This window comes from Dermacentor variabilis, chromosome 6 (genome assembly GCF_050947875.1).
Source record: "Dermacentor variabilis isolate Ectoservices chromosome 6, ASM5094787v1, whole genome shotgun sequence".
In the NCBI taxonomy this organism is placed as follows: Eukaryota; Metazoa; Arthropoda; class Arachnida; order Ixodida; family Ixodidae; genus Dermacentor; species Dermacentor variabilis.
In genome coordinates, this window is record NC_134573.1 from 177,363,103 (window position 1) to 177,389,505 (window position 26,403).

Consider the following 26,403-nt stretch of genomic DNA (forward strand, 5'->3'; position numbering starts at 1 on the left):
AAGTCAGTCCCTGCTTGTAACTTCAAGTAAACAAAGTACAGGATAAACGACGCAGAGAAGTGCCGTGCTTTCGTAACACCTTCAGCGCGTAACTTTGCCTCTCCCATGTCCCGCTCGTGTGCCACAGCACGTCCGGCAGGAAAGCGGGGCTTAGACCAACGTGCACGACAGCGTTGAAGTGCGCTCGCATTGTGCGCGCGTTGTCGGCACTTAGCTCGCTTTCACCTCGGGTGACGCGGGACCTGCCGCACGTGGGTGGCGCTGTGCGTGAGCCTCGATAATGCGCTGCATCTGGCGCGGCATAAACAATCCGGTTTGCAAGCCAGACATGCCGGCAGCAGCGTTCGGGAAGCCGCTTGCGCGTCGCCGCACGTTCCGGAAAAACAAAAAACAGAAAAGAATGGAAGGTGGCGGAGAGGGGAGGGGAAGTGTTCTTATCTGATGCTAACACACAATGGCAGAAGCAGTGCAGGAGCATCGGTACGTGAGTGCTTTGTTGGAAGCGTTTATTTGGCGAAGGCGAAAGCGGCGACAACGGTCGAGTGACGTGGCTTATTTAAGTGCACTTTACCTCACTTCTGCTTGATTTTTCTTTCCCTTTGCCTCTCTCTATTGCACTGAATTTTGCTTAGCTTATGGCGTATCGGGGAGGCTTATCGCGTACGAGCAGTGCGTGTTGCTATTTGCACTTAAACCGTGCACCAGTGTAGAAGCTGCGGCGACGGGCGTCAGGTGTTGGAAAGTGGCCGAGTTCCGTTTGCGGAAATGGGCCGTCGCTCATGTGTTCCTCAGGCGAAGTAGCTCGCCATGGAAATGTGAAGCCGTTGCCCAGCAGTGTACTTATGCGTGGACAGCTTCGCATTCGGCGTACAACGTTTACAGGCAGCTTTCGAGGCATACTTGTCTTTACGCTTACAGGAATTATGCGTGGGATACACCTGATTACGCGCCCACTTGTCCGTGCTGTCAGATAGCTGCCTCCATTCTGGAAGAAGTCGAGACAAGTGCGCATAGAGCGCTCATTCTTGTATCAACCAGAGAAAATACGGTTTGCTTATCTACACTGGATGAAGGGCGAATGAGACCAAGGGTGATAAGATTGCGAAAAAAAGGGACACGACATTTCTACGTGTGTATTGTGTATGAAGAGGTATGGGCAGACGGTTCCCTGTTAGGCGACTCCAGCTTTTGCTTCATGGAGCAGTTTTATCTGAGGAAACATGAACTCCATCTCGTAATGGAATGAACATTCGCGTTACCTATAGGGCAAGTCGCTTTCGTTGTATCACATGCGCGAGAGGATACACGAAGCGAGTTGCAGCCTGGCCGTGTGGGTGTCGACGCACGCGCGCTTTCTTGCTTAAGTAAACGTTGCACGACATGTACGCACTCTGCGTGCGCACGTTTCTCCTGTTTCTCAACGAGCAGATCGATGCGTGGCCACGTGGCCTCTTGCATATAGTCGAGGTGGGACGACGTAAGACGTGCTAATTGGTGAGCATCGAAAGGAAATACTGGGGCCTCACTAAACACTCGGGTTGCTCGGTAACTATAGAAGGCCCAAAGGGCAACTACAGTGATTTTTCGAACATGACAAGGTAATGACAATGTTAGGTTTCCGAGACGCGTCTCGTATCAGAATTGTTCCGCAAATAAGCGAATAAGCGAAAAAAACAATGCAACCGAACCGTGACCGAGGAGCCGAGAGAACACCTTCGTATGACGTCACGCGCGCCACACCAGCGGGGAAGGCGCGCAAGGTATGTCGGTCCGGCCGGATCGGATAACGATAGCGACGGAGGGCAGACGCGCTCTGTGGATTCTTGGGCGCGCGCTGGACCATTGGCGCGATGCCTTCTTGTGACGAATGTCAGCTGCACCAGCTCTTCGGAGCTGTCACATGCATGATGACAACTTCGATCCTGACCAGTTCAATGGACATTAATCGCCCTTCAGATTCGACCCGATACCATGAGAGTCAGCGCTCAGCGCCACACGTCGCGCTGCAACGTGGAGATCAAACGTAGCTTTTTAACCATGGATTTGATACGCGCTGCTTGCAATTTTAGCTGTGTTTACCCCTTCTCAAGGGAGCGCTTTGCATACTCGTTATAATATGTTGGGAAGCTCTGCTTTCCGCATTTGTACTTTGATTCATAGAGCGCACAATTTCCCCGGAAGAGTGCCGCTGAGTGTCGAAAGCACTGATCAGTGCATTTGTTAACATCGGCATTGTACAACGGCCGCGCGTCGTTCGCTTGAAATATAATGGAAGCCGCGCATCATCGACATCAAATAATGTCAGAACATGACAAAGCGCGCAGGTTTTGTGCATGTAAGCACTGTCGCATCACTTTGAGTCGGGCTGCTATGAGCGACCGGACACCTTTGAAAACAGCGAGCGGAACACCGTAGCATGCGTTCTTATTCTGCCAACTTATCGTTCTTCATACTCTCTTCAAGCACACAATGTGTTCCAACAAGCAGACATATATTAAGAATCTGCGCGTGTTATAGTTCATTTGGAGAACGCGCAGTTTTTTCGCGGAAATTCCGATTACTGACACTGTTCGCTGCTGAACGAACTGTTTAAGTTATTGTGTCAAAGCTTGGGGAGTCTCCGCTTTTTTGTCCACTTGGGATAAGAGGCAAACGTTTTACCTCGGAAGCTAAATAGTTAGTCAGCATAACAATACATAAAAATACGCCCATGTGCGTATTGACATTTAACTTAGGGAACTGCTGGTAAGTGCGACTGGCAGCCTTCGAAAATGGCAACGTACTGGTCTTGTGAATGAGCCGTGACGTCGCCTCTGCCTCTTTGTGTTTGCAGTGTACGAAATGAAGAATAGTACATTTCAAATTCTTATTGTCAAAATTGAATTATAAAACAGTTTTCTTTATTCTAATGACTTAATGAGCTTCAGGTCAGACGCTTAGGTCCGCCGGTAACTGTGACACGAAATCGGCAACTGTGGTAGTCCTAACCAGGGCTGAACACGATCAACATCGCCTCCAACTGTGTTCGTGCACCCGACAACGCAACACCAGTTGCCTCCCATCTCTTGTCCGTCTACAGGGAACGCAGCTTCTCGCGACAGACTCACGTCAAACACTAGCCCACGATCGCCAGCTCCTCAACACTGTCGTATTTATCAATTCCCAGCATGCTCCGATCTGTTGGGGCCAATATCTTTTACATTACGGGAGCTTCAAGTGAAAGCTGTCGAAATGGCAAGCTGTCGTGGGCGCACACGCAGGCTCTTTGTGTTGGCTGTCTGGAGTGCGTCATCGCCAACGACCTTCTGAGGAGGCAATTAGCTGACGCAAATTTAATGGCCTCGTCAATGTGGCACTCCTGAATAAAAGTGCCGTATATAGCATATCGCGGAGGGACAGAGATTGCATGCGCTTTATTAATACATTTTTAAGAAGCACGAGCATCATTAACGTGTGGGAACTCAAACTGCGCAAGTCGTTAGCTCTAACTGAAGAGCGTGAGCTTAGTCGTTTCACTAGTTATTATAGGAAATTCACCTAATGCAGACATCACAGAGAAATATAACTAGGTTGGTGGAGCGCATGGAAACACGAATGTCGGATCTTGTCCGGCGCATGGGATATCATAGCGTGTCATAGCTCCCGTACTTGTACATTTGCATCGAGTATTCAGTAGGGAGTACGCGTGGAAAATGTTCAGTTATTTGTTGTGCATCCGGCATTTAGAACAGTGTATGTTCGATTCCCTTTAACATAGTTCTGCCTGTAGTGTGCGCCGTTCTCGAAAGCGTCCGCGGCTTGAACATGGCGCTCGCCATGTAACTCGCGCTGTTACAAGAACAGTCTTTTTAACTGACATGGAAATCCTTTTTAGCGCATTCAATGGACAACTCAGCTTTTAAGATCGCCCTGCCAGAGACATCACCCACGGATGAGCCAAAATTCTGGCAGCTGAGCACAGATGATTAGAAATGTTACTTCGAACTACAGTCGGAGCGCACAGCTCACACTCGCCGGAAACACGCAATCTTTTATTGAAATAATCAAAGGCGTCCATGTATGCTAATAGGCTTCAAAGTGTTTCCACGCGGACCATTCAGGATGGAAGTTCTGTGAAAGAATGTTCAGGGCTCCAGAAAACCTGTTTTCGCGTTTTCCTCCACCATCTCACGTTCGAGTTATTTTTAGTGTAGCGTTGGCGACAGTATTAAAGAGAGAACGAGAAAAAGAAAGAAAACGTTTAACGAAAACTAGGAGCTCATCGCCGTGGAGGTCGTTTTGAAAACTGCAGTGAAAGACCCGTAGCCTACTGTTGAGCTAAAAACTTGGAATCTCGTTTAATGTCTCGCGCATCGGGAGTTTGTGGCACGCAGAATATGTAGAGACTAGTCTGGCGTTTATTGCGGGGTGAAGAGCTCGGCTGGACGTTAAAGAAATAACAACACCAAAGAAAAAAAAAGAACGTTGTGCAGATCCAATGCGCACGTCTGAATACTATGTTAAGCGAAGCCTTCACGAAGCGGGTAAATGAATGCTGTACATCTAAATGCGACATGTACAAATTCGTGTTTTCATCCTATGCAACGTGTCGCCTCATGTAATGTGTGTGCTTATGCACTACACAGGTCCGACTTTAATGGCATGGGATTTTTATATGCACCACATGCTACGCCGAAATGCAAATACCACATCTGGCGGACTCTCCTGTGTTCATAAAAGAGCCCCCCTCTCTCAAATCAGGCGGATGCACAGTGTGTGAGACGTACAGCGATGCCTCGAGGACGAAAGCGATGCTTGTCGAGGGAATAATGGCGTCGGCAAACGTGTGGGCACAGAGTCATACGACGCATATCCAACTTAACCTAAGGATACTGTTTACCCCTTGTCACAGTGGCACATACATAGGACTGGCCTACAATTTGAAGGACTGGCCTAAAACCGGGCGCATACCCATTGTGACCCAATAATGGTGTAGCCGAATATAAGAAATATGAGAAGCTCAACCTTCTTTCGTGCTTATGAGACTCATGGGACGTGACATTATACGTGCAGGTTTTATACCGTAATTTATATTTTTATTACGTCGAAAATAGGTGCGCGCACTGGCACTACATTGTGAATTGGCTTGCCTTTTTCTTGCTATGCTATGCACAATGCGTTTGCGTTGGTGGTGAGTGTTGCTGGGTGTTTGTCGGCAGTTATAGGCTAGTGTAACACTATAGTAACGCAATATGAATTTAATGATACCTCGACAGAATACAGATATTTATTGCACCCGACTTTACGGAGCCATTCTTGCTCCTTCCTGTGTGGTTAACAGGCAAGTGTCATGCGATTCAGCTTTGAATGAAGGTGTCGCAAACGATCGAATAAGCAAGGCGCGGTGCACAAGTGGCACGTGGTGTTCGCCGCGCAGACGGCGTCCATTGTCCGTACAATGCGAACACAAAACACGAGTCGCAAGTCTAATGCATAATCTGTAACGATCAGCAATATTGAAGCCTAGAGATTGGGTGTGGGATCTGTAACGATCAGCAATATTGAAGCCTAGAGATGGAGTGTGGGAGTGCGACGTACGCTGGGTGCAGATGAACGTGGTTGTCTGATGTGCGTGGAATTGAAAACTGGGTGAACGACCATGAATTTGCAATGGCGTGATAATTTAGATTACAGGTTTCCATGCTCTCGAATGTTATGATCCATCAATGTAGGTATATCTCTCACCTTAAGTTATTCTTACAGCATATAGTTGGGTTATAAGAAGAAAAAAAACGTTATGCGTTCTGCGGGCCAGATCTAACTTTTGGACAACGTGTCCCGGAACGTTTCGTGCGCGAAGCTCATGTGTTTTATACTCGGGATGAAAAGAAGAGTTCGCCTATCATTGTATTATTCTGACTCGCAGTTGCATTGAATCCTGCAGAGAGGAGAAATAAAAAGAACTGCGCTAGAAAAGAAAGTGGTGGTTGAAAAGATAGGCCCACGAGAGAGACTCAAATAAAATTGAATGAATGGAGAAATACGGGATTCCCTCATATGCCTGTGTGGAGTTCGCCTTGTCGTTTTTGCCTTCCTCCCCTAGATTCAATTCCAAAGCTTTCTTGGGAGATAGCGTAAGAAGTGGGCTTGCGCGGCGTGAGCAATTTGCTCTGCGTCATTCATCTGTGATTTATTTCCTGAATGCATTTGCAAGTGCTTTTTCAGCCTATAGCTGTGCGCCCGCGGGGTGCGTGTGCTCGCCGGTTGCTGCTAGCATTCGTTGTGGCCGTTGTTTTGGAACAAAGTTACATACGGCTCTTCTTAAGTGGGGAAAAAAGAGGAAAAAAAAAACGGGTGAACACAAGCACAGTAGTCACTTCTAGTTGCAGTGCGCTTGCAGTGCGCAATCCAACGCCGTATACGCGTGTATCGCTCCAGCAGTCACAAAACGCATATGGTTTTCGGCCGTAAAATGATTGCACACTTTCTTATTGTTTAGATTCAAGGGGAGTTGTCTGTTTGTTCTCTAGTGCTCTTTCCGAAGATTTTCGAGTGGTCGTGACGTCTTCGCCTCATTCAAAAGGACCTCGTCATTGCGTCGTGATTTGTGGAGTTTCATCAGATAAATTACAAGGCAGAGGTTCACGTAACGATTTATTACGAGCCTCGCCGAGCTTTAGTGTAGCAATACATAGCGAACTTAAGTATAATGAAAAGCACGCCGTGTAGCAGAAAGCGTTCACTTCGAGAATATCAGAGACATGCGCGGGAGTCATGGGTTCCTGAAACGGAGGTATGCCTCGGAAATGACGCTGCGGAGCCTTGGTCGGATATTCTTGGTGCATGCATGCTGTGTGATTTTTGAAGCGTCGTTGTCGTGTAAAGAAAGCAAATAGAAAGGAAGGCATCTGTAAGAGTACGAAGGTGCTCCGAAGTTCCCGGAGAAAAGATCCGGCGTCACCAGCCGTGTAAATAAAACAAAATTCTAAGCAGAGTCAACTCCAGTCCTGACATCTACGTAATGCTTTGTATTACGTAGATGTAACTACCTTGTTGATTTATACCCAGTGACCCAAGTTGGCGTCGACGAGGTTCATTAAAGAGCGGCACGTGTGGCACATGTCTAATGGCTCCAATTCTCAGTGGCAGATCGGACCTCATTTTTAGGCTGCGCGATCTTCGCCATCGGTCCACGATAACGGGTGAATACCGGCTAGATGCACGTTACGGAAAATTGAACTCGCAAGAATGCCTAGCAATAAAAACGGGAAAAATGTTGCAAGTCGAGAAGGAATGCTTTGCTGTTCGAATGAACTTTGGCGCCTCCCGTCAATGGTGGTTTACTGCAGGTACGCCATAGAGAAAGAAATTTCAACAAGAGCGGGCACTACCATAGAGCCCAGCGGCCGAATTGACTGTAGCACACCAAGCGGATGGTATTAACTTCTTCCGGTTTTGGGCGCGCGCGTTTTGAACACCAGTTGGTACACGCTGCGCCGGCTCCGCCGTTCGGCGCGGCTTTATTTTTTCGCTTCATAGTAAAATATTTTTTTTGCGCGCACAATTGACAAGGACACAGTGAAGGGAGACACACTTTTTCGCTTCTGCTGAACCCCGCGTGGCCTTGGCGTGGAATCGTTTCATTATTTAGTAAAAATGATTGCGAACGACCTTTACAAGACTCCGCCGAATCCGTCAGGTGCAATTTCATAAAGAAAACGCAAGGCGTCTTCTGAAATGATGAAATGTTTATTTTGCTCTATATAAATACTCGTTCCGGGCTTCTACATTCATCCAAAGTTGGGACACCAGGTAAAGCAGTCGTTGCCATGCGAAGCTCCACCGGATGCCATCAGCTGAAAGAAAGTAAATTGCAAGCATGTATCATTTTGGTATATTGACCTAACAGGAGTATTGCGTGTAGAGGCGAAACGTGCGTAAGTGGTGAATGAGCGGCATTACAGATGAATTCACTTTTACGTACATTTCGCCGCAAGTACTCCCAAACAATGTCATAAAATCTGAACAAAATATCCGATTTTCAAGCCCGCCTCCCTTCCCGGGCATTATTTCCTGCACTTAAAGTGCACAAACACGCGGGTGATTGCGCGTTTCCAAAACAACTTGGCCTCAGTCTACAACACAGGCTCAGCCAGACCATGTTACACGCTCGCAGAATGCCTTCTAGTCGCACTCAAGACAGATTCGTGGGTGCAAAGCCTGTTTTCAGTTGCTCAGAATACATAAATGTCATGTTCTTGAGCTCCTCCGTGTTATCTTTTACGCGTCCTGCCGACGCATGCAACACTCCCGTGTTATCACTCTCAGCAATCGCTCGTCGCGTTTTCGACAAGCCTGAGTACCGAAATAAGGTATATGTTGTTGCAGGGCTGTAAAATGCGTCACAAACTTGTCCCACTAAGATTCAGTATACGCAAAACTAACTCACTATGGCCGGCTTGCTTTTTTGCTAACAGCTTAACAACCCCAGGCGCGGCGAGCATGCCTCAACATATCCCAAAATGTTACCAAATAAACTGCAATACTTTTCGGGTCAGAGAATGCTTCACGAACTTCTACCAGTAAGATTCAGTACACGCGAAACTAACTGCGGCACACAGCCGAGCTGCTTTTCGCTAACTGCACCACTACGCCGAGCGCGGCAACTGTGCTTGAAAAGTACCCAAAAAGTAGTGAAATTAGTTGCCATAATTTCTGGGGTCAGAGAAAGCGCCAAAACTTGTCCCGGTAAGATTCAGTACACGCAAAACTGCGTCACACGGCCAAGGTGCTTTTCGTCAGAAAGCCAGGTGCGGCGAGCGTGCGCAAAAACTACCGAAATAAGTTATAATTATGCTCGGGCTCATGGAAAGCGTCGCAAACATCTCCCACTACGAGTAATTAACTCATATTATCTAGGCTTGGACTGCGGAGCTGTTTTTCGATAACTGCGTCACTATGTAGGTTCAGTTTTGTGCAGTAAGCCTAAATGGGCTTGAAGTGCGTCGCAGACTGTCAAACAAAATTCCTCACCTTGCTGTAGACCAGTAGTGCAGCGGTGCTGTGTCGCAATGCAGACGGAACACAAGGGACCGCCGGGAGCCCGAAAAACGGGCAACATCCAAAAGAGACGGGTCGCCGAGCTCGCGAGCTTCACATGCGCATCCGGCCTCGCTCACTCCTGCATGCATGCGGCTTATCTGGCGCATGATGTAGGCACGTGCGTCTGGCATGCCGCTAGCTTGTTGCTAGGCAACGCAACGAACATGAGTTGCAAAGTATAAGTTCATTTACACGCAAAACTTTTTCGCTTTTAGTGGGAAAGAATAAAAAAAAAATAAAACGTTGTCTGGAAGTTCATTTCACATTCTTTTTTTCTGATGCTCGCGTCAACTAACGGATGTTGTTGAAACTAGGCGTGACGTGTTTCCTGTTGCCAGTTTTTGAAGAGTGTCCCCTCTTGTTGAATTTCTTTCTCTATGGGTACGCCTGTTAACAGCGTCTTCGAGGCGGGAACGGCGATTTTCTCGAGTTAAGGAAACACCGCACGTCGCTGTTGTCACTTTGTGTCAGCGTTTGTTTTCACCGCACTGTCATTGTTATCAAGTTGTCGCTGGAGGCAAGGCCGTCCTTGAGCATCCGGCATTTCCTGATTGCTTTCGCGAATTATCTAGCAAAGGAGGCGTGTCTGATCAAATTGTGCGCGCGTTGCGAATAGTACTGCATGCTCTCGAATGCACGCGAGCGCCAGCGATTAGTTCGGAGCGTACGAGTCCTGTGTCAAAAGTGGATGCATTTGACGTGGGAGTCCTGGGCCGGCATTTATAGTGATGCCGTCCGGTCGACTCTAGGCCGCTCTTATCATCTATCGTTCACGGCCAGCTGGTCCCATTGATAAAGCGGGCTGAGCATCGCGATGACGACGTACGGAGCGCGAAAAGCGTGAAAAGGAATAGCATCGGAAAAAGCATCGCTATAATGGTGAGCCCTGCAGACTTCGACGACCGGAGACCGTACTCGCCGCTATCGTTACAATTTGAGCGTTGGGCCGGTATAACGCGAGGATTTCTTTTACTCGATTCTATTCCTGTGTTGCCAACCGCTGCTCACCGCCGACATATTGAAGCACGTGGCCCAGCGCCGCTGTAAGGATTGACGAAGCGTAAGAATAAATATAAGTGGAATAAAATAGTTACACTGTTCCGGCATCGTTTGTCCTTCTGGGGTAAACCTCGCCCAATAAAAAGTTAGATTCTTAACTCCGAGTCAAAAATATATCTAGAATGTAAGTGTACGCCGATGGCATCTATGATCTCATCTAAAATTAAACGAGTGTCTTGTTTATTGTTTGTTGAAGACATTTGCTACCAAGACGGCGTTAGCCTGGTAGTATGGGCCGGCAATTTCTCCGCCTCAATGTCGCTCTTCGCTATTGAAAAACGTGCTCTCAGGCATGCAGGAGTTCTGTGCCACATTCATATCTGAGCAAAGAACGCGAGACCTCCTCTGGCTCCTTTGCCTGACGCACCCGTTCACGCGTGGGGAAAGCCTCTTCTTTGCGAGTTTTTAAACAACTGTCTCGCTGTCGACGCTGAGGTGCCTACACCAACTAATAAAGCTTTCTACATCACTAATTTCCTTGCATTATGTGCCATAACGGAGATAAAGCTCGCCCTGTTTGAACGTTCAAGATTGAATGTAGGTCGATTCTGCTCCCTTATTTATTTATTTATTTATTTATTTATTTTCGGATCAGAAACTTGGTCTCGCAAGTGTCAAAAAATAGCTATACAACAGACTGCAGTGACTTGGGCTCGAATCCCAGTGTGGCGGCGGCTTTGGATGTAGATTCTTTTTCTTCGTCATTAGCGATGGTTGAGCTGGGGATGATGAGGTGGCCTGACGACGACAAAAACACGTCGATGACAATGGTCGTCGTCAGGGTAACGGAGCCTACGCCCGATCGGCCGGACGGGCAATGCGAACCTTGTTTGTGGCACGTAACTGCTGTCGCATTGAAAGAACAAGGTCGAAACACGTGGTGAAAAGAGAGATTCGATCGCCATATGTTTATTATCCTCGCATCTGCCATTGTCATCAGCCATGACCCATTCTTCGTGAAGCGATGCGAAATATACGTAATACAGAGAGGGGTCGATGTGCCCAAGGAAGCGGCAAGTCATGGCGCCTTTTGGTATTTTCCTCCTGTGTTTAATATCCTTGTATTTCGCCCCGGTACAAGCACAATGGACACAGAACGAAGGAATATGGAAAAGAAAACAAAGAAAACGAAAGTCGTTCGTGATTACTACGCTCACGCTGCCGCCCCTCGTCGTTAGCGTAACGAAGCTTGAAAATCGGGGGCGATGCAGCGTTGCGCCACATTTAACAAGCAAAACGGCGAGCAACCAGGCAGCTCACCGACGTCACGCGGCAGTGTGTTACGGCCATCCAGGAATTTCAATCGTAACAATCTTTACAAAATGTTCCGGCGCTTCGCTTTCTTGGAGCGTGCGCCGAAGGCCCATAGCTTTTTTTTTTGTTTGTTTTTTCCCCCCTTGGGGATCGGGCGAATGGGTGCTTCGAAGCGTGCAGAGAGCTCGAATGGGCTAGCGAATTATGATAATGAAATCCTTCGCTTTCAAGCAGGAAAAAATAAATAAGTAAAAGAAGGGGGAGGAGGGGGAGGGGTCGTTGCTTCTAGCCGGAGGGCCCTTTTTCGAGCCGTTTACGAGGCTGGCTCGAGAGTTAGTTTGAAGATATTCGCGGATGGGAATTTCTGTCGTCTTCCCGGGGTTCTTGCTATTTTCCTGCTGGAGACAGCTGCTCGGCGCAGTGACGGAAACAAAAGCAAGTGTACGTTCAGCTTCCGAAAGCAAGAAAGCCGGCGCGAAAAAAAGAAAAGAAAGAAGAAAGAATGTTGCAATGGCAAAATTCTATGTCAGCGCCCGGTGCAAGACGTAAGGGGAGCGGTCAGAGTCATTTGTCTTGTCGGAGGGAACTGGCCCAGCATCGATCATCGAACCCGCCACTGCAAGCAATGGCAGCGCTAAAAGAGCCACTTAGCAGAGGCCTCCCTTATTTCGATCTTCATTGCGGGCAGCCCGAACTTGGAGGCAGTGAGCCCTGCCGTGTGGTACTAGCAGTATGTGATCGGGAACAGCTGTGCATCGTGAACAATGCGAGCGCATTGCGTTTATCAATACTTGTGGCGCAAAATAAAACGACTCAAACATCGTAATGCTTAGGATTTCCACATAATTGTGCGGGCAGGATGAAGTTTGAGAGCGTTTCTTTAAAAATAAGATATCAGACTTCTGGTCAGGACTAGTTTACTGCCAGCAAATATTTTTTTTTTTTTTTTACAGCGGAGCTGTATGCAGAGTGTTTCGCTTAAGTTGAGCCAAACTTTAAAAATGAGCAAATGCGACACAACTTAGCAGAATCAAGGTAATGTTGTTTGCCGCCGCGTGGAGATACTCAGATTATTATTTTTGCCTTCCGCCCGATTAGATAATTAGTCCTAATCAATAATCAACTTCTCTATTACTATATTTAGATAAAAAGCGTCAATGAGAAAATTGTTGCGCAACATGAAATACTCCCGATACACCTTTCTGTTGCTCACTAAATGCTGCATAAAAGTGTTTTTTCAAGTGTGAGAGAAGCCCGCGAATGCGCGCAAAATGCCTCTAGCGGTCAGTCTTACGGAAATTTTGCGTGTATTTGGGGGTTCTTTCACGCTCGGAAAAACACTTTTATGTAGCGTTTATTGAGCAACAGAAAGCTGTATCCAGAGTGTTTCATGTTGCTCTACAATTGACGCTACAATTGACGCTTTTCATATAATTAGAATATTTGAGGAGTATTCAATTAATGAGGGTCTAATTGTGTAATTAGGCGGAATGCAATAAATAGTTTCAGTATTTCCGAGCGACGGCAAACATCAGCTTGCATGGTTCGGTCCAGCTACGTGGCATTCGCATATCTTTAAGTTTGGCTCAAGTTAAGTGAAATGCCCTGTATGGCAAGGATACCGCAGAATTTTTGTGTCCGGACACAACAACTATCATCATCAGTCGCTCATACCGCCGTAAGCAAGATAAAAATGCAATGGCTCATAGCCTCGCAATACAGATGCTACATGCACTCAGCAAAGTGAAGCGAATAGTGCTTACATTCTTTCGAACCGTGCATACGACATACAGAGCAGCATGTCGAAAACTACCATCATCAATGGTTTATACCCCCGTAAGCAACCACAATACACAATGGCTCATAGCCCCATAAGGTTCACGGCTACTCTGCGTAGCTTAATTGCGATGACACACAGGGTAGTTGTCGGTGATTTCAATGTGAATGTGTCGGGACCGAAGATGGAGTGGTTTACGCGTTTACTGCACGAGAGATTTCGCTTGCGATGCCACACCGATCCGGCCCAAGCGACCGCCTAGCGGCGTACGTGCATCGATTTGATATTCTCAAAGAATGTGTGTTCAGTTGCGAGTATGCCGGTCAGTGTATATCATAGCGACTGCAAAGCCATTGTGGCCGTCGTTACTAAGCGACAATCAGTGATGCGATGAATTATTTACCACAAAATTTCTTTCCACGACGTTTACAGCTTCGCTGTTGTCCACCTTCGCAGTGCGGAATAGTCTTGATTTTTTACATATGAGCTGTATAGGGCTAGGGTTCCATGTATATTATTATTATGTAAAATTATTATCATCAGCAGTTGCTCACACCCCCTAAGCAAGCAATAATGCAGTGGTTCATCCCCCTCGTAATGCAGAGGTTACGAGCACTCAGCAAAGGGAAGCGAGCAGTGCACACATTCACTGGAATCACGCATGCAACGTACAGAACAGCCTACGTTTCAATAAAGAACAAGCTCAAGACAAGCATATATCTTCATCAGCAATGGCTCACACCCCCGTATGTCAGAGGCTGCAAGCACTCCGCCAACTTACAAGAATACGTTTATTATATTGGGTCCCAATACAACCCGTATCACATATTAAGCTGATAAGAACAGATACTACACTTTGACTCGCGTCGGCCACGTCTACGTTCGCAGTGCCCTTTCTTTGTTGGCGTTCCAAGCGCTTGCGTATCTACTTTCCGTCTGCTCACCTGTGGTGGCGGTCCTGTCTAAAGCATGTCTAGTTTCCTCCGGTTACTCGGCGCGGTGCTCCCGTCGTCCAGGCGAATGTATATAAAAATCACGGTAAATGTGTTCGTACCTTTGTTCTGAAGTCCGTGTCACCTCTGTGTCGTGTGCTAAACAACTTTGCTGCTCATCCACCTGCACAGAGTGGAATGACTCATGATTTGTTTTCTTGATGTCGCCGACAGACTCGGTAACATCCCTGTCTGATTACTTGAACGTAACAAACACAATTCGGAATTGAAATGTAGAAGTCTAAAGAAACACACTTTCAAGGCATTGTGGATTTGTACTACTTTCAACGTTGCAGTGTTAGGTGATGTACCTAAACAAAGCCCCTCTCCTTGTCCTGCCCTTGAAACCACTTTTCTGCATATTCTGCAGTGGAACGCTGTGGCACGTAGATTTTATATGTTTGTGCCCTTTTGCAGTGGTATGTCATTTCTCTCTCTCAAACCCAGTTGCGTAACCAGAAATTGATTGCGGGGAGAGGAGGCGGGCTATAAGTGGGTAACGTTGACAACTCTTATTGCCATCTTTTGAAGAATAAAGAGTCAATTGATGTTTGTATTACTGGTATGAGCCCAAACTAACGAACACTAATGCAAACGGGACTGAAGGGGTGCAGCGGCAAGCGGTTTCTTCAGCGATAATGGCGTAAGCCAGTTTCAGACATATTGTCTAGGATGTAAAACATTACCTATGTCACATTCCGCTAGATGAACTGAACGTTTGGGCAGAGAATTCGCTTTGTACGCTTCCATCCATGTTTCAGAGAACGGGCAACAAAGGGCATCGAAATTTATTGCACTGCCCCTGCGGTTGTAACGAAAAGGCGACGTCGCTAAAGTCAAGGCCATCTTGAAGCGGCTTATAAAAATGTAGGCTCAGCATATCCCTCCCTTCGTTTGAGTAAACAGGCACCAACATTTCAGCGTTCACTTTGTGCGTACGGTGTGCCGCGAAAGCATGAGGAAGTATTGAGCTTGACGTTATTGAACGCATCCTTCGCTTTTAAGAAAGAAGGGGACGGGATGGTGACAAAAGGAACGCTGTCCTCCTTTAACCACAGGAAAGGATTGAAGTTTTCCGAGCCAATATTTAAAAAGCAGAAGTCAAGAGGGTGCCATTACCGACGCGTCAGTGTTTACAAAAGCACGCGCTGTCGCTGCCTGGTGACAAAAATAACGGAAAGACGGATGGATTCTAAGAACACGGAAGTCCAGGAGCCCGATCCAAACCAGCGAACTGAGGTTATCAGCTACGGTCCAGGGGCTGTATACAACCGCGGTGCCAAATGGTTTCTTTCGACAGCACCGTCGGGTGGCGATCGATGCTTCCCGAGAGTGTCGTGATGGCCGTGCCGTTGGGAACGGCATGGTCGTGAGCCCGTAGTCGCGGATAGTACTGGTGTTTCACCATTTTCCTGCGCACCCTTCGAGCTTCATATCTCCCGTCGTAAGACCGGTCGAAGCGATGGTACATTGTTATGTACTCACCAAAACACGTTGGGCAAACCTTTTTTTCTATTGATTTTATTTGTGCGAGGTACGGCGCACAATTAATGGAGGGCGCGACCCCTCTGCTTTCGTTTCTTTTTGGTAAAGGAATAGCGCTGTGTTCTTCTTTCTCTAAGCCATCTCGTGGTTTGGCTGCGTAGTCGGATTTGTTCAGGGCTTGCTCTAGTTGTCACTTTAGTTTTGTGCGTTTAGTTTGTGCGTATATAAACACACACAAAAAAAGCAGAGAAAAAAAGAGGGTCTTCTTAACTTGTTTACTTCTTCGTGCCACAAGGGTGAGTAATCGAAAATACTCTTCAAACCGATATATTTGTTCCAGGACTTAACGCAGGCTGAGCGCATTTGATGTGCTAGAAAAAAAATATTTTTGTTATTTTTATATGCATGACTGGTTTAGGGGAATCCGATGTAAAACTTTGTTCAAACAAGGATCTGAGAGCTTTGGCTTGTAGCTTTGTTTTAGGTAATCAGCGCGCTGAACATGTTGTCCACAAATGTGATTAATCAAGAATGCTTTCTTATTCAGACATTTCTTCTCTATAGATTTCCGAACCTTAGGCACACTGCTGGCAGTACTTGATAGAAAGTGCCAGGATGTCAGTTTATAGACTATCGTCTATTTTGCTGCGACAACTATTACAAGCTTGAAACGGGGTTTGCATTATCCATTCGTCCGCTTTCTTTTTGTTGCCGCTGGTGACGAGAGCTGCCGTAGTCGTCAATATCATGACGTCGCCGTCAGGCCACATTTCATCATATGGCCCTAGGGTGAAGAAAAGAGCCATTCGCAGATGTAAATGCTAATCCGAGCGACTGATACGTCAAAGAGAGCGAATCTTTATGAAAGAGTTCTCACGCTCTCGGGATGTCCTGAGGGTTTGTTTCGCCACGGCCTGAAATTTGCAAAAATCTTTGAAAAACGCTTCGCTATGTTAAAATGCGGCGCTATAACGCAGCTTTGTACAGATACCTACATTTTTCCTAAATAAAAAAAAGACAGACGATACGGACGGGAACGGTGCGGCACAAGCGCACTCATACATTGTTCTTAGCCGGAAGACGGTATACCTCCGTATTACTTTTCGATTATTTTGCCCCCTTCTAGTTGATCTCAAACGTGGAGCCGTTGGAACGCTACTCGAGAGGCAGAACTTACGTATTACTGGCTAGGATAAACCGCGGGAAGGTGTTGTTTTCAATTCGAGTGACTTATATTGAAGGGGTCTCTTGTTTTGTAACCTTCAATAATTACGTTTCAAAGTAAATTCGGGGCGTCGACGCAGGCTGCGTTGCTCGCTCTCGTTTAATTTACCTGATACCCATTACCCAGCCACACCCCGCCGTCGGCCTTCGCCGGTGCCGCACAGAAATAGTTGCGGGACTCCACTTAATATACGTTCGCTATAGGAGGAATTCTCCATCTCCGCCACTGTATTGCTCGCTCTTCATACAGTGCAGTTTTCAGTTAACTGGCTTATATAGCATGGTATCTTGAGCCACACAATAGTTACAGTGAGTGCAACCCGATGTTCTACGTAATCAGATGATAAATTATGACGAAATACTTCTATACCTTGTTGCGGTTCATTTTATGCGGCAATGAATAGAACGGATATCTGACGCCTGAGACACGACGTGGCTTATCGTCACGCTCGTCAGTATGAAAGACTTGTCCGTCGAGTGTGTGCTACGGGATTATATGCGCGCTATGAGCAAATCCCACTCTCCTCTGTCCTACGTTCAACCTCTCTACGCCATGGAATGGTTTCCATCCGTGTTCCTCTGTGTAGGTTGACCCGACGCGTCTTGACAAGGCCCTCTACCAGGGAGCACGACAGAATAAGGTTTCCCGTATGGGGGGGTATAAGAAGGCCGGCGAGCCGCCACGTGTAGACAACTCTCTGCCCCTGCGCTCAGGTGCACAGCACGCCGAACGTTTCTGTATTTTCCCTCGAACGCGCCGCTCACCCGTAAGGATGTATTAAACTTATTTGTTTTTACATGACCTTGTCTTCCCTGCCGAACCCTCTCCGATGGTGAACCTTGTTCGAGCTCCAAGCAGACGCTGTTGAAGGGCGCCGAAACTCCATCACCGTAACAACCTGTAGTTCCCGAACACGGCTACTGTAACAATTCAATAAATGTCCCTCCGCTTAAATAATCACTTGGAGGTACGTGTTACACGCGGCGTGCAGTAAAGGTGATAAAGGTTGGGATATTGTGTATTTATCCACTTCGTCTGTGCATCTCATAAGCTCATATAACCTGACAATTGAACGGCACGTGATATTCCTTGCGGTTTCATAACTTCAAAACACCCGCCTTTGTGTCGCAGTGCCTTTCGCATTGTGCTGCTTAGCGCAAGGTCGCTTGTTCGATCCCGACGAGGGCGCAGTGCGAAAGAGCTAGTGAACCGCGCATTGGGCGAACGTTAGAGGAGAACCCCACGTGTTCAAGATTGATGTCGAGTCCGCCACTACTCCGTGACTCACTATGATGTCGTCGTTTAGGCGCCTAGAGCCCAGAATATAGTTATTTAGAGACATTACGTGTCGCTTACGTTTCAGAAACGTGCATAGAATGCACTGGACCTCAAAACTTTGTCTACTGGGATTTGAACTAATGACCCTGCGGTGATGCGCACTGTCGAGCAAGACGCGTTGAATACTGCACTGTGGCGCCGGGTAGGCCCGTATCGTATGATAGCTGTCCGCTCTTCGGTCGTGGCACCAAGGGCAGGCTTCAGAGTATTCCCCAGGGTAAATACTCGAATATAACTTTTAACTTGGCGAAGGTGCCCTTTTGCAGTCTCCGCCAAGTGACTTCTCCCTTATGACTGCTTCTTGGAGGGCCTCGTTTACTTCGGCGTCATTCCCTCAGTTTACTCAGAAGGTAATGTACGCCTAGAGACTGTAGTAAAGATTATGCATACGCTCAAGTATCTTGGGAAGCAAGGACATGAAGACAGTGACGGGAAAAGGGGTAGTACCGATCCTTGAGGTGGGCTGCTACTTCCTAATGTTAGGTGTCGGATCTAAGGTCACCAAGATGGAGTTCTCCCGTTCGATTGGTGAGAAAGCTACGGATGTACCTGTAGGCCTTCTCTTCCACACCTCAGTTTTGGGGCCGACTGAGAATTTAGGAGTGCTTGACTTGGTCAAACGCTTTTGTGAGGTCGAGGTCAACGATTGCCTTGGTTCAGCCCCGGTGTTAGGGTTCAAAGTTTCATACTGGATTTGTAACATGACCTCCTGTGTGGATAGCCCCTGTCGAAAGCCAGTCATGTTAGAGGAATGAGATTGTTATCTTCGATGTATTTCTGCAACCAAATTAGGATAACGTCTTGCATTACCTTCCCTGCACGTGGTGTGAAAAAGATGGGTATCAGCTTGTCCAAACCTAATTTTTTGCCTGACTTGACTTAGCGATGAATATAATTTTGGCGTGCTTCCACATCTCAGGTACTTGACCGTTGCCCCAAGTAGTGTCGAGGTAAATTGTGAAGGCACTGACGGACCTGTCATCCAAATTTCGGAGTTTTTTGCTTGTTACCTTGTCTTAGCCGGGAGCTGACCTGGTGCGGAACTGTTGTACGGCATCGTGGACGTTAGCCTTCACTATAAAAGCATGTAAATCGGAATTAGCATTTCAGTTGTCCGGATGAGAAATGCGCGGTGTGTGATAAACGTAGTGTGCCTCTAGTTGTTTAAGGAGGCAAGAATCGGCGCCTGGATATGGATGGGCTATTTTAGTGGGATTTTCCCTTTGTGCTGATTTACATTTTTTGGGGTCTATGAGGCGTCCCACAGTAGGTGTCAGATGTTCGTAATGCTTTTTGCGTGCATGTTGTTACATACATGTTCCCACTCCTGCCTAGAGAGCTTCTGTGCCTGGTCCTCTATTTCTCTGCCGAGGAGGGCTACCTTCTTGCGAAGTTTCCAATTCACTCTGTGTTTTCCAGCGTTTTAAAATGCTGTTGCGGGCTTCCCCACCCTTGAAGGAGCCGGCTGTCTATCTCGTGCAGGCACGCGTCCTTTGGTATCACGGAGGTGACGGTACCGATATTGTGTCCGATCGCCGACGCCTGTGATTGTGTTCGGCGCCGTTTGCTCCGGTAGGCTGCGAAACCGGTCCGGTTCATCTTGCGCGTTCTCTCTGCACTTTCGGCGTTGTGGGCTTGCATGGAATATAGCTTTTAGCGTGCAGTGGTCAATACCGAGAGTCTCCCCTATGTGGGTCCATCGCGGATTTTGGATATTGCGTACGACGATGATGCGAAGATGATGCGAAGATGATGCGAAGATGATGCCTGGCGATGTGTCTGCCGTGACACTCGATCCTATCCTCGCGGGGGTAAGGCGGTCATTTAATGTTGTGAATTTGTTAATTTGCGCGTGAGTTAGGAAATTGTTGCCCTTTGCTGTACTCGAGTGGTAGGCCCATGCTATGTGGCGGGCGTTAAAGTCTTCCGCGACAATAAGGCCATGCCGGCTAGCAAGTCGAGTGTCGCTCGTAAGTAGATCAAGGGAAGAAATAGAGAAATAGTAAATAATAAGTATTAGAAAGCAAATAAATGGAGAAATAGTAAGATTCGTGAGGTGTTGTGTGCATATATTTCTCTACTCGGAACGGGCAGTACTGGACGACGCTGTTTGCATCTCAACGAAGTTGTCCTTTACAAGATAGCGGTTTCAGTTGTACAGGCCTGCTGCTGCCGCTATAACTAAGTTTGGCACAAAAGGAATTGCTGACGTTTGCCAATATTTAAAGCTAGGCTTTCTTTGCCTACCCTCCCGAATTTGGTGTCGCTGCTGGTGTTGACTGATGCTGGGTCGATCGGTACCTTGGCGCATATATTTATGAGCAAACAACCTTTGTCAGAAAAGTTCTGGAACAAAGGTAGTAAAATATAGAAAATTGCACTTAGCAAGTAATAATCCCAGCTCCTACCAAAGTAGTCCCCTTGGCTACCTATACACAATTGCCTACGTTTCTGGAGGTCTTGGAAGCAAGCAGGGAAATTTGTAACTGCGATGCTTGTAAGCTCATTTGTCAGAGTTCGTTGGATGTCTGCGATATCTTGATAAAGCTTTTTTTCAGTCGCCCTTTCACTCGCGGAAACAAGGAAAAATCACACGATGAGAGGTCGTGTGAATGTGGTGATGTGGGATGGCAATACCAGAATGTCTGGCCAGGTACTCGTTAACAGATAAAGCAGTATGGGGTCTTGCATTATCATGCAATAAGAACCAGTCCTGAGAATGCCAGAAATCAGGGCGGCAACGTCGAATTGCTTCTCGCAAACGTTTCAAACGTTTGAAGAATTCGATGGAAAGAGTTTGGCTCACTGTTTGACCTGGAGGAACATACTCATGGTGAACCAATTCTTTACTATCAAAGAATGCGATCATCATTGTCTTTGTTCTAGAAGGTTGTCGTTTGACTTTTTTTCGAGGCTAGTGATTCATGACTCCGCCATTCAGCACTTCGACGCTTCGCTTCGTGTGAGGACAATACTGGTAGCACCAACTTTCATCCCCTGCAATAATCGTTGACACAAATGTGAGATCACGTCTGGCTCTGTCCAATAGCTCAGCACAAATTCGTCGTCTGTCCTCTTTCTGTTAGTCTGTTCGTGAGTGAGGGAGGATTTTTGCAATAAGTTTCCATTTCCCTAAATTTTGGGGCAAAATCTTATTACACACATCATGATCCAAATTCAGTTCTCCTGATATCATACGCCAGTTGCACGACGGTCTTCTTGCAGTGACTGCCTTGCACGCTCAACGTTTGCATCGCTATGTTGTAGACGGGCGACCAGTTTTGGGATCGTCTTGCACTGAATCTCTGCCTTCACGAAGCACTTTGTGCCACTCGAAAACACGACTTCTTGAAAGTTCCTCGCCTGAATATGCATGCTTAATCATGTTCCACGTTTCACGAGGGGTTTTCCCGAGCTTAACGCAGAACTTAATGCTCACTCTTTGCTTACAATCAGCATCCAGTGTGTCACCTTAACTAATGCGACAACAACCCGAACAATTTGTTGCTACACACAGCCCTGCCACCTTATGAGTTTGCGTGGAAACATGGTCAAGGTCATGTCAAGTAATAGCACATGCCAGGTAACATGCAAATAACATTTGTTCTTTTTCAGTGTTCCGAACTCAGGAAAAAAGAAATGTTCTGGCACTTTTCTGACAAAGGTTGTATATCCGAAAGTTATATGTGCGGAATGTAAGTATATATATATATATATATATATATATATATATATATATATATATATATATATATATATATATATAAATGAAGTCCTACATATAACCTGGGGCGGCTTGCACGTACAATCAATAACGAAAATAATAACGAATTTAAGAACCCGTTCTAGTTCAGTCTAGGAGTTGTCTAAGGATAATTTAAGTATGCGTTCTTAAATTCGTTGTTGTATTCGTTATTCAATGGTCGCGCAAGGCACCCCCGTACGTATACTGTCACCTCACAGGTGTTCCTAACGCACACCGACCTCTTAATGCAGTTGCGCATCATATTGGACAGATTATTTTATTTTATTTTCTTTAGCCATTCGGTATGTACCACGGGGCGCGTGCCCATCCTCCGTAATGTGTACGCATGCGCCACTGTGGCACAAAAGGTACAGGATGCTTAAATGCACCTAAATTATGTGGTATACCTCTCTGTAAACACACCTTTCATCGCCATTAATCAGTCGACAAGCATCATTCATCTCCATCGCACACTCGACATCGCTTCGTAAACGTCGTGCATAAACATATAGATTATATCAGATTAAAGTTGTGACATTTTTGGTTGACAAACATAAGCATTGCGCGAGATCACGCGCTGCATATACGATGAAGTCCTAAACACAATTGTACAGGTCGCCGTCATTTGTGTAACATTTAATTAAGCGCTTCATTGAGGCTTTGCTTCACATATATTTCCATCGTATTTGTTTTTTCCATTTCGAAAGGTGCGAAAGAAGGTCGTCACCTCTGGGCTGCGCGAGTCATCGATGCACCCATAATAGTTTGTACATGGCGGCACTTTTGGGAGAGGAATAGAAAATCAGTGCTGAACACATTAGCCGTTCCTTTTAGATTACTGGTTCTCCAAAAGTTGAGCGACCACTTCTATCCGAAAGACGACGCGCAGGGCGTACGTTCATCCCAGCTGTTTCTTTCAGGTACCGGGCCCTAAAAAGCGGTAGAAGAGGGCCCGCTTCAATCCGTCGCCGTTGTGCAGCGACCCGAGCCAATGCTGCCATTCAGCAGTGAATCACGCCATCGCGCCCGCGCTTATAGACGCCTTTGATGACCGCGGCGAGAGCTGTTTGCGGCTGCTTGACAGCGTTGAGATACAGCCCCGAAAGTGTCTAGAGGCCATCGCCGTCGCTGGTGGGGTCCCAAGCAATAGTGCCCCATGATAGAGACGCGTATTTAATCAACGCTGGCAGTTACTGCAGCAATGTCGGCGAATTTGCGAAATGCGCTTTTCATTTTTGGTTACCACAAACCAGTGTACCTCGAAGGGGAAGATATCACACCGCACTTTGTCTCGGAAAGCCGAATGTCGCGCTGGGGCAACACACAAGTTCTCGAAGCCTTAATTGGCCATAAAAGCCACAACCGAGCCACTTTATGTAGTTGGAAAGCTGCTTTCTGTGTGCCGCTTGCGACAGCTATTGCGGCCGTGATTATGAATGCAAGAGGTGAATTCAAGCTCTCGGCTGTGTCTGAGTGAATGCGCCGTTTCTATTTTGCTATTTATTTTCCCCCTTGCTACAAGCTCCAAATGTCCGTACACGTCCGCTGCGACCGTATTTTGAGAGGGACGTAGCTTGAGAGTCACCTTGGTACGGAGGATCCGCAACCTCGATTCGTCAAAATGAAAAATTAGCGCGTCTACGTGAACGTGAAAGCTACGTAAACTATTTTTTTTTATTATTCTTACCGCAGAAGCGGTTTTCTCAAAGTCTCCCGAAGATTGCCGTTTCACGGAAGCTGTATAGAAATAAGAAAGTGCTTATGACTAACATCCTATAACAGTTCAGTGCACTCTATACTATATAGGGTGTCCCAGCTAACAACGGCCAAATATACAATTATAACACCTAGGGTGCCTAGGTGTTATAATTGTATATTTGGCCGTGTTTTTGTTATCTTTCTTTTCTCGTTAAACATCTTTGCTAACATTAGCCGATATGCACGATATGCATATGGACAAAGCCTGGAGGATGCGAATCCGGTGCACTCTAGTTTCATAACAATAACGAAACATTAGTCCACAGTTTTGACTTACATGACTTGCAGTGTCAATGACGTTGATGCAACAACATGTACAAAGGATGTGTCACAGATATTCACTCGTGGTCAGTGGATACGACGTGGTGGTAGTGGTGTTGGTGGGGTTGCAGCAGGAGGGGTTAGCCTGGCACACACAACCGGGAACCGTTCCGTCTGAGCCTTCTATGAGTGTCACTATTTGTGTCACCAGGTGTCGAAGAGTCCCGTGTCTCGCATTAAAGCACTCAGCAGTCGTTGCACTCTTTTCCCGATTGCCGCAGGCCCTGCCGGGAAACCGACGTCTTCAAAGGTCGTGTGGGAAAGACAATTTTTTTTAGGCTTTCTGCCATCGCTTTTCTTTCTGTGTCCAACTGTGGGCTTAACCAAATGACGTGTTCGATGTCGCCGATATCACCAGAAAAGGCACAAAGCGGGGAAGCACATCGTCCAGTCTTGAAAAACCAAACCGGGGTGTACGCGAAGTCGGGTCTGATGCGGTGCAACAGCTTTGCTTCTTCGCGAGTAAGTCCATGGGTCACACAGGCAAGGTGTGGAGTCCTGTGGATTGCCCCAAAGTGAATGCAGATTGCATCCTTAGGGTTCTGAAAAATCTTTGGCGCTCTTACTTTTGGGGCACATGTCAGTGCTAGGCGTGCAAGAGGGTCAGCTTTCTTAATTTTCCTCAATTCCTACGTAGGATGGGATTCATTGAAACTTCACGGTAAATCCTTTGCTCATTAGAACTTTGATCAGTACCACAGGTTGCCTTGTAAAGTTTTCTCGAGGTAGGCCACTGTGTAATCGTCGTAAGCTGACTTTGAGTCGGTCAGCACCACGACGTCGCGTGCGGAATACGCGCGTGGTTTTCGGAAGGCCGCGGTAATTGCGGCACTTTCTACTGCTGTAGACAAAACTATACGCGATCCAGGCGGCCAGACCGTGACGGGCAAAGGGACGGTATACAGAATGCCGCTGTGCAGCTATCTGTTTGTGCACACACCGACCCGTGTTTGTGCGCTTGTAGGCACGTTTGCCTACCAGAGCCAGGCAAGACGAAGAAAGCTTCACGCGCCCTGTCCTCGCCCGACTATTTTCAACACTGGACAACACGCATACATCGAGCCGGCGTATACGTGTAGATATTTGTACCATCCCTGCCAGGTAGGCCCATTCTTCATGCTCTTCGCCACGGAATCACGCAGTGAAGCAAAGAATGACACCTGTATATTTTCATTGGAACCGCTGTACCTCTTCAAGCACATAATTCCTTTAATGAAACGTATTCATTCATTCCCGCTCTTTCTTCCGTTAAAAAGCTTTCTTACCCTCTGGTACGCGTGCTCCCGAAATATATTCTTCCTTGGGCAAGGCACATTTCAGTACCATATTATAGCGCGTCTATTCGTGACTTCATTTCGCTTTTCCTATGGCACTCAGCGGCCGCAGCTTCTGGGTAACCTGATTTGGTTCAGAAATCAAACAGTCCTAAATTTGTGTTATTTGTGATGACCGAATTGAACTTCCCGATTTCGCGCTATAAACGAGTACATGCGCTTTTATTTAAGTAAGCGTATGCACCGGGTATCGGACATCGTACGATCCTTTTTCGCCGGTTTATGTGCCACTGTTTGCACCAAGAACGCGACTGGTAGGATGCCTGCGCTTGTATCGGCTCCCTGTAGACGTCAGCAAACTCGGACGGGTCTGCCTTTCTGTCAGAGGCATATGTGTATACATGACTAGCCGAATCGTAGCATCACTACGTTCGTCGTAGTCTATCTCCCTTAGAAGAAGGAAGGAGAAGATCGAACAAACCTGCGCCTTCTTCTCGGCTTGATGTGCCTCGAGCTTTCTATTTTTGCGAGCCTCGCGTTGCGGCGCGCACGGGAAACAGCATTCGCGCCTGCTCCGTGAAACTGGCCCGTTCCTCCCACGCCATTGTCCCCGAGTCATATATGGGCTTCGTTTGATAGAACGTCCTGGCAGACTTTCGTGACCACGATGGCATTCAGCGCTCGGTCGGCGAGCTGCATCCACGAACGCGATCCCGAGGGTGTAACAAAATGTTGCCGCTTGTGCACCAGGCCCGCTACGTAAGAAGGAATGGCGCCCGAGGGAAGGGAGGCGGCGGCGCAAGCCCGGTGTGCGAGCCGAAGCCCGGAGAAATCTGAGGCCTTTTCAAAACGCGCGTTGCTTACAGGCCCGAAAGCAACGAAAACTCGACAAGGGGACCGCGATCAGGAGCGAGGAGGGTCCGCCGAGGAGGAAGGCGGTTTGCGGCTGGTATGCCCGAGATAAAGGATTTCTCTCGGCGGTGGACCCTATACACGACGCGGAGCCCCTTTTGTAGCGAATGTCGACGTCCTTGCATCGCGTCTTTTGTGTCCGCGCTGTGGGTTGCCAGCCTACCACGGATCTTTCTTGGGCC

General features: G+C 47.2%; 1 protein-coding gene and 1 pseudogene across 2 annotated transcripts in view; one reads left to right on the forward strand and one right to left on the reverse strand.

Annotated features, from left to right (window-relative positions):
- Nucleotides 1-26,403, forward strand: part of LOC142585866 (uncharacterized) — a 318,935-nt gene that overhangs the window by 71,360 nt on the left and 221,172 nt on the right. The gene's annotated exons all lie outside the window — the stretch shown is intronic.
- On the reverse strand, nucleotides 13,902-14,049 carry LOC142586457 (U2 spliceosomal RNA; annotated as a pseudogene).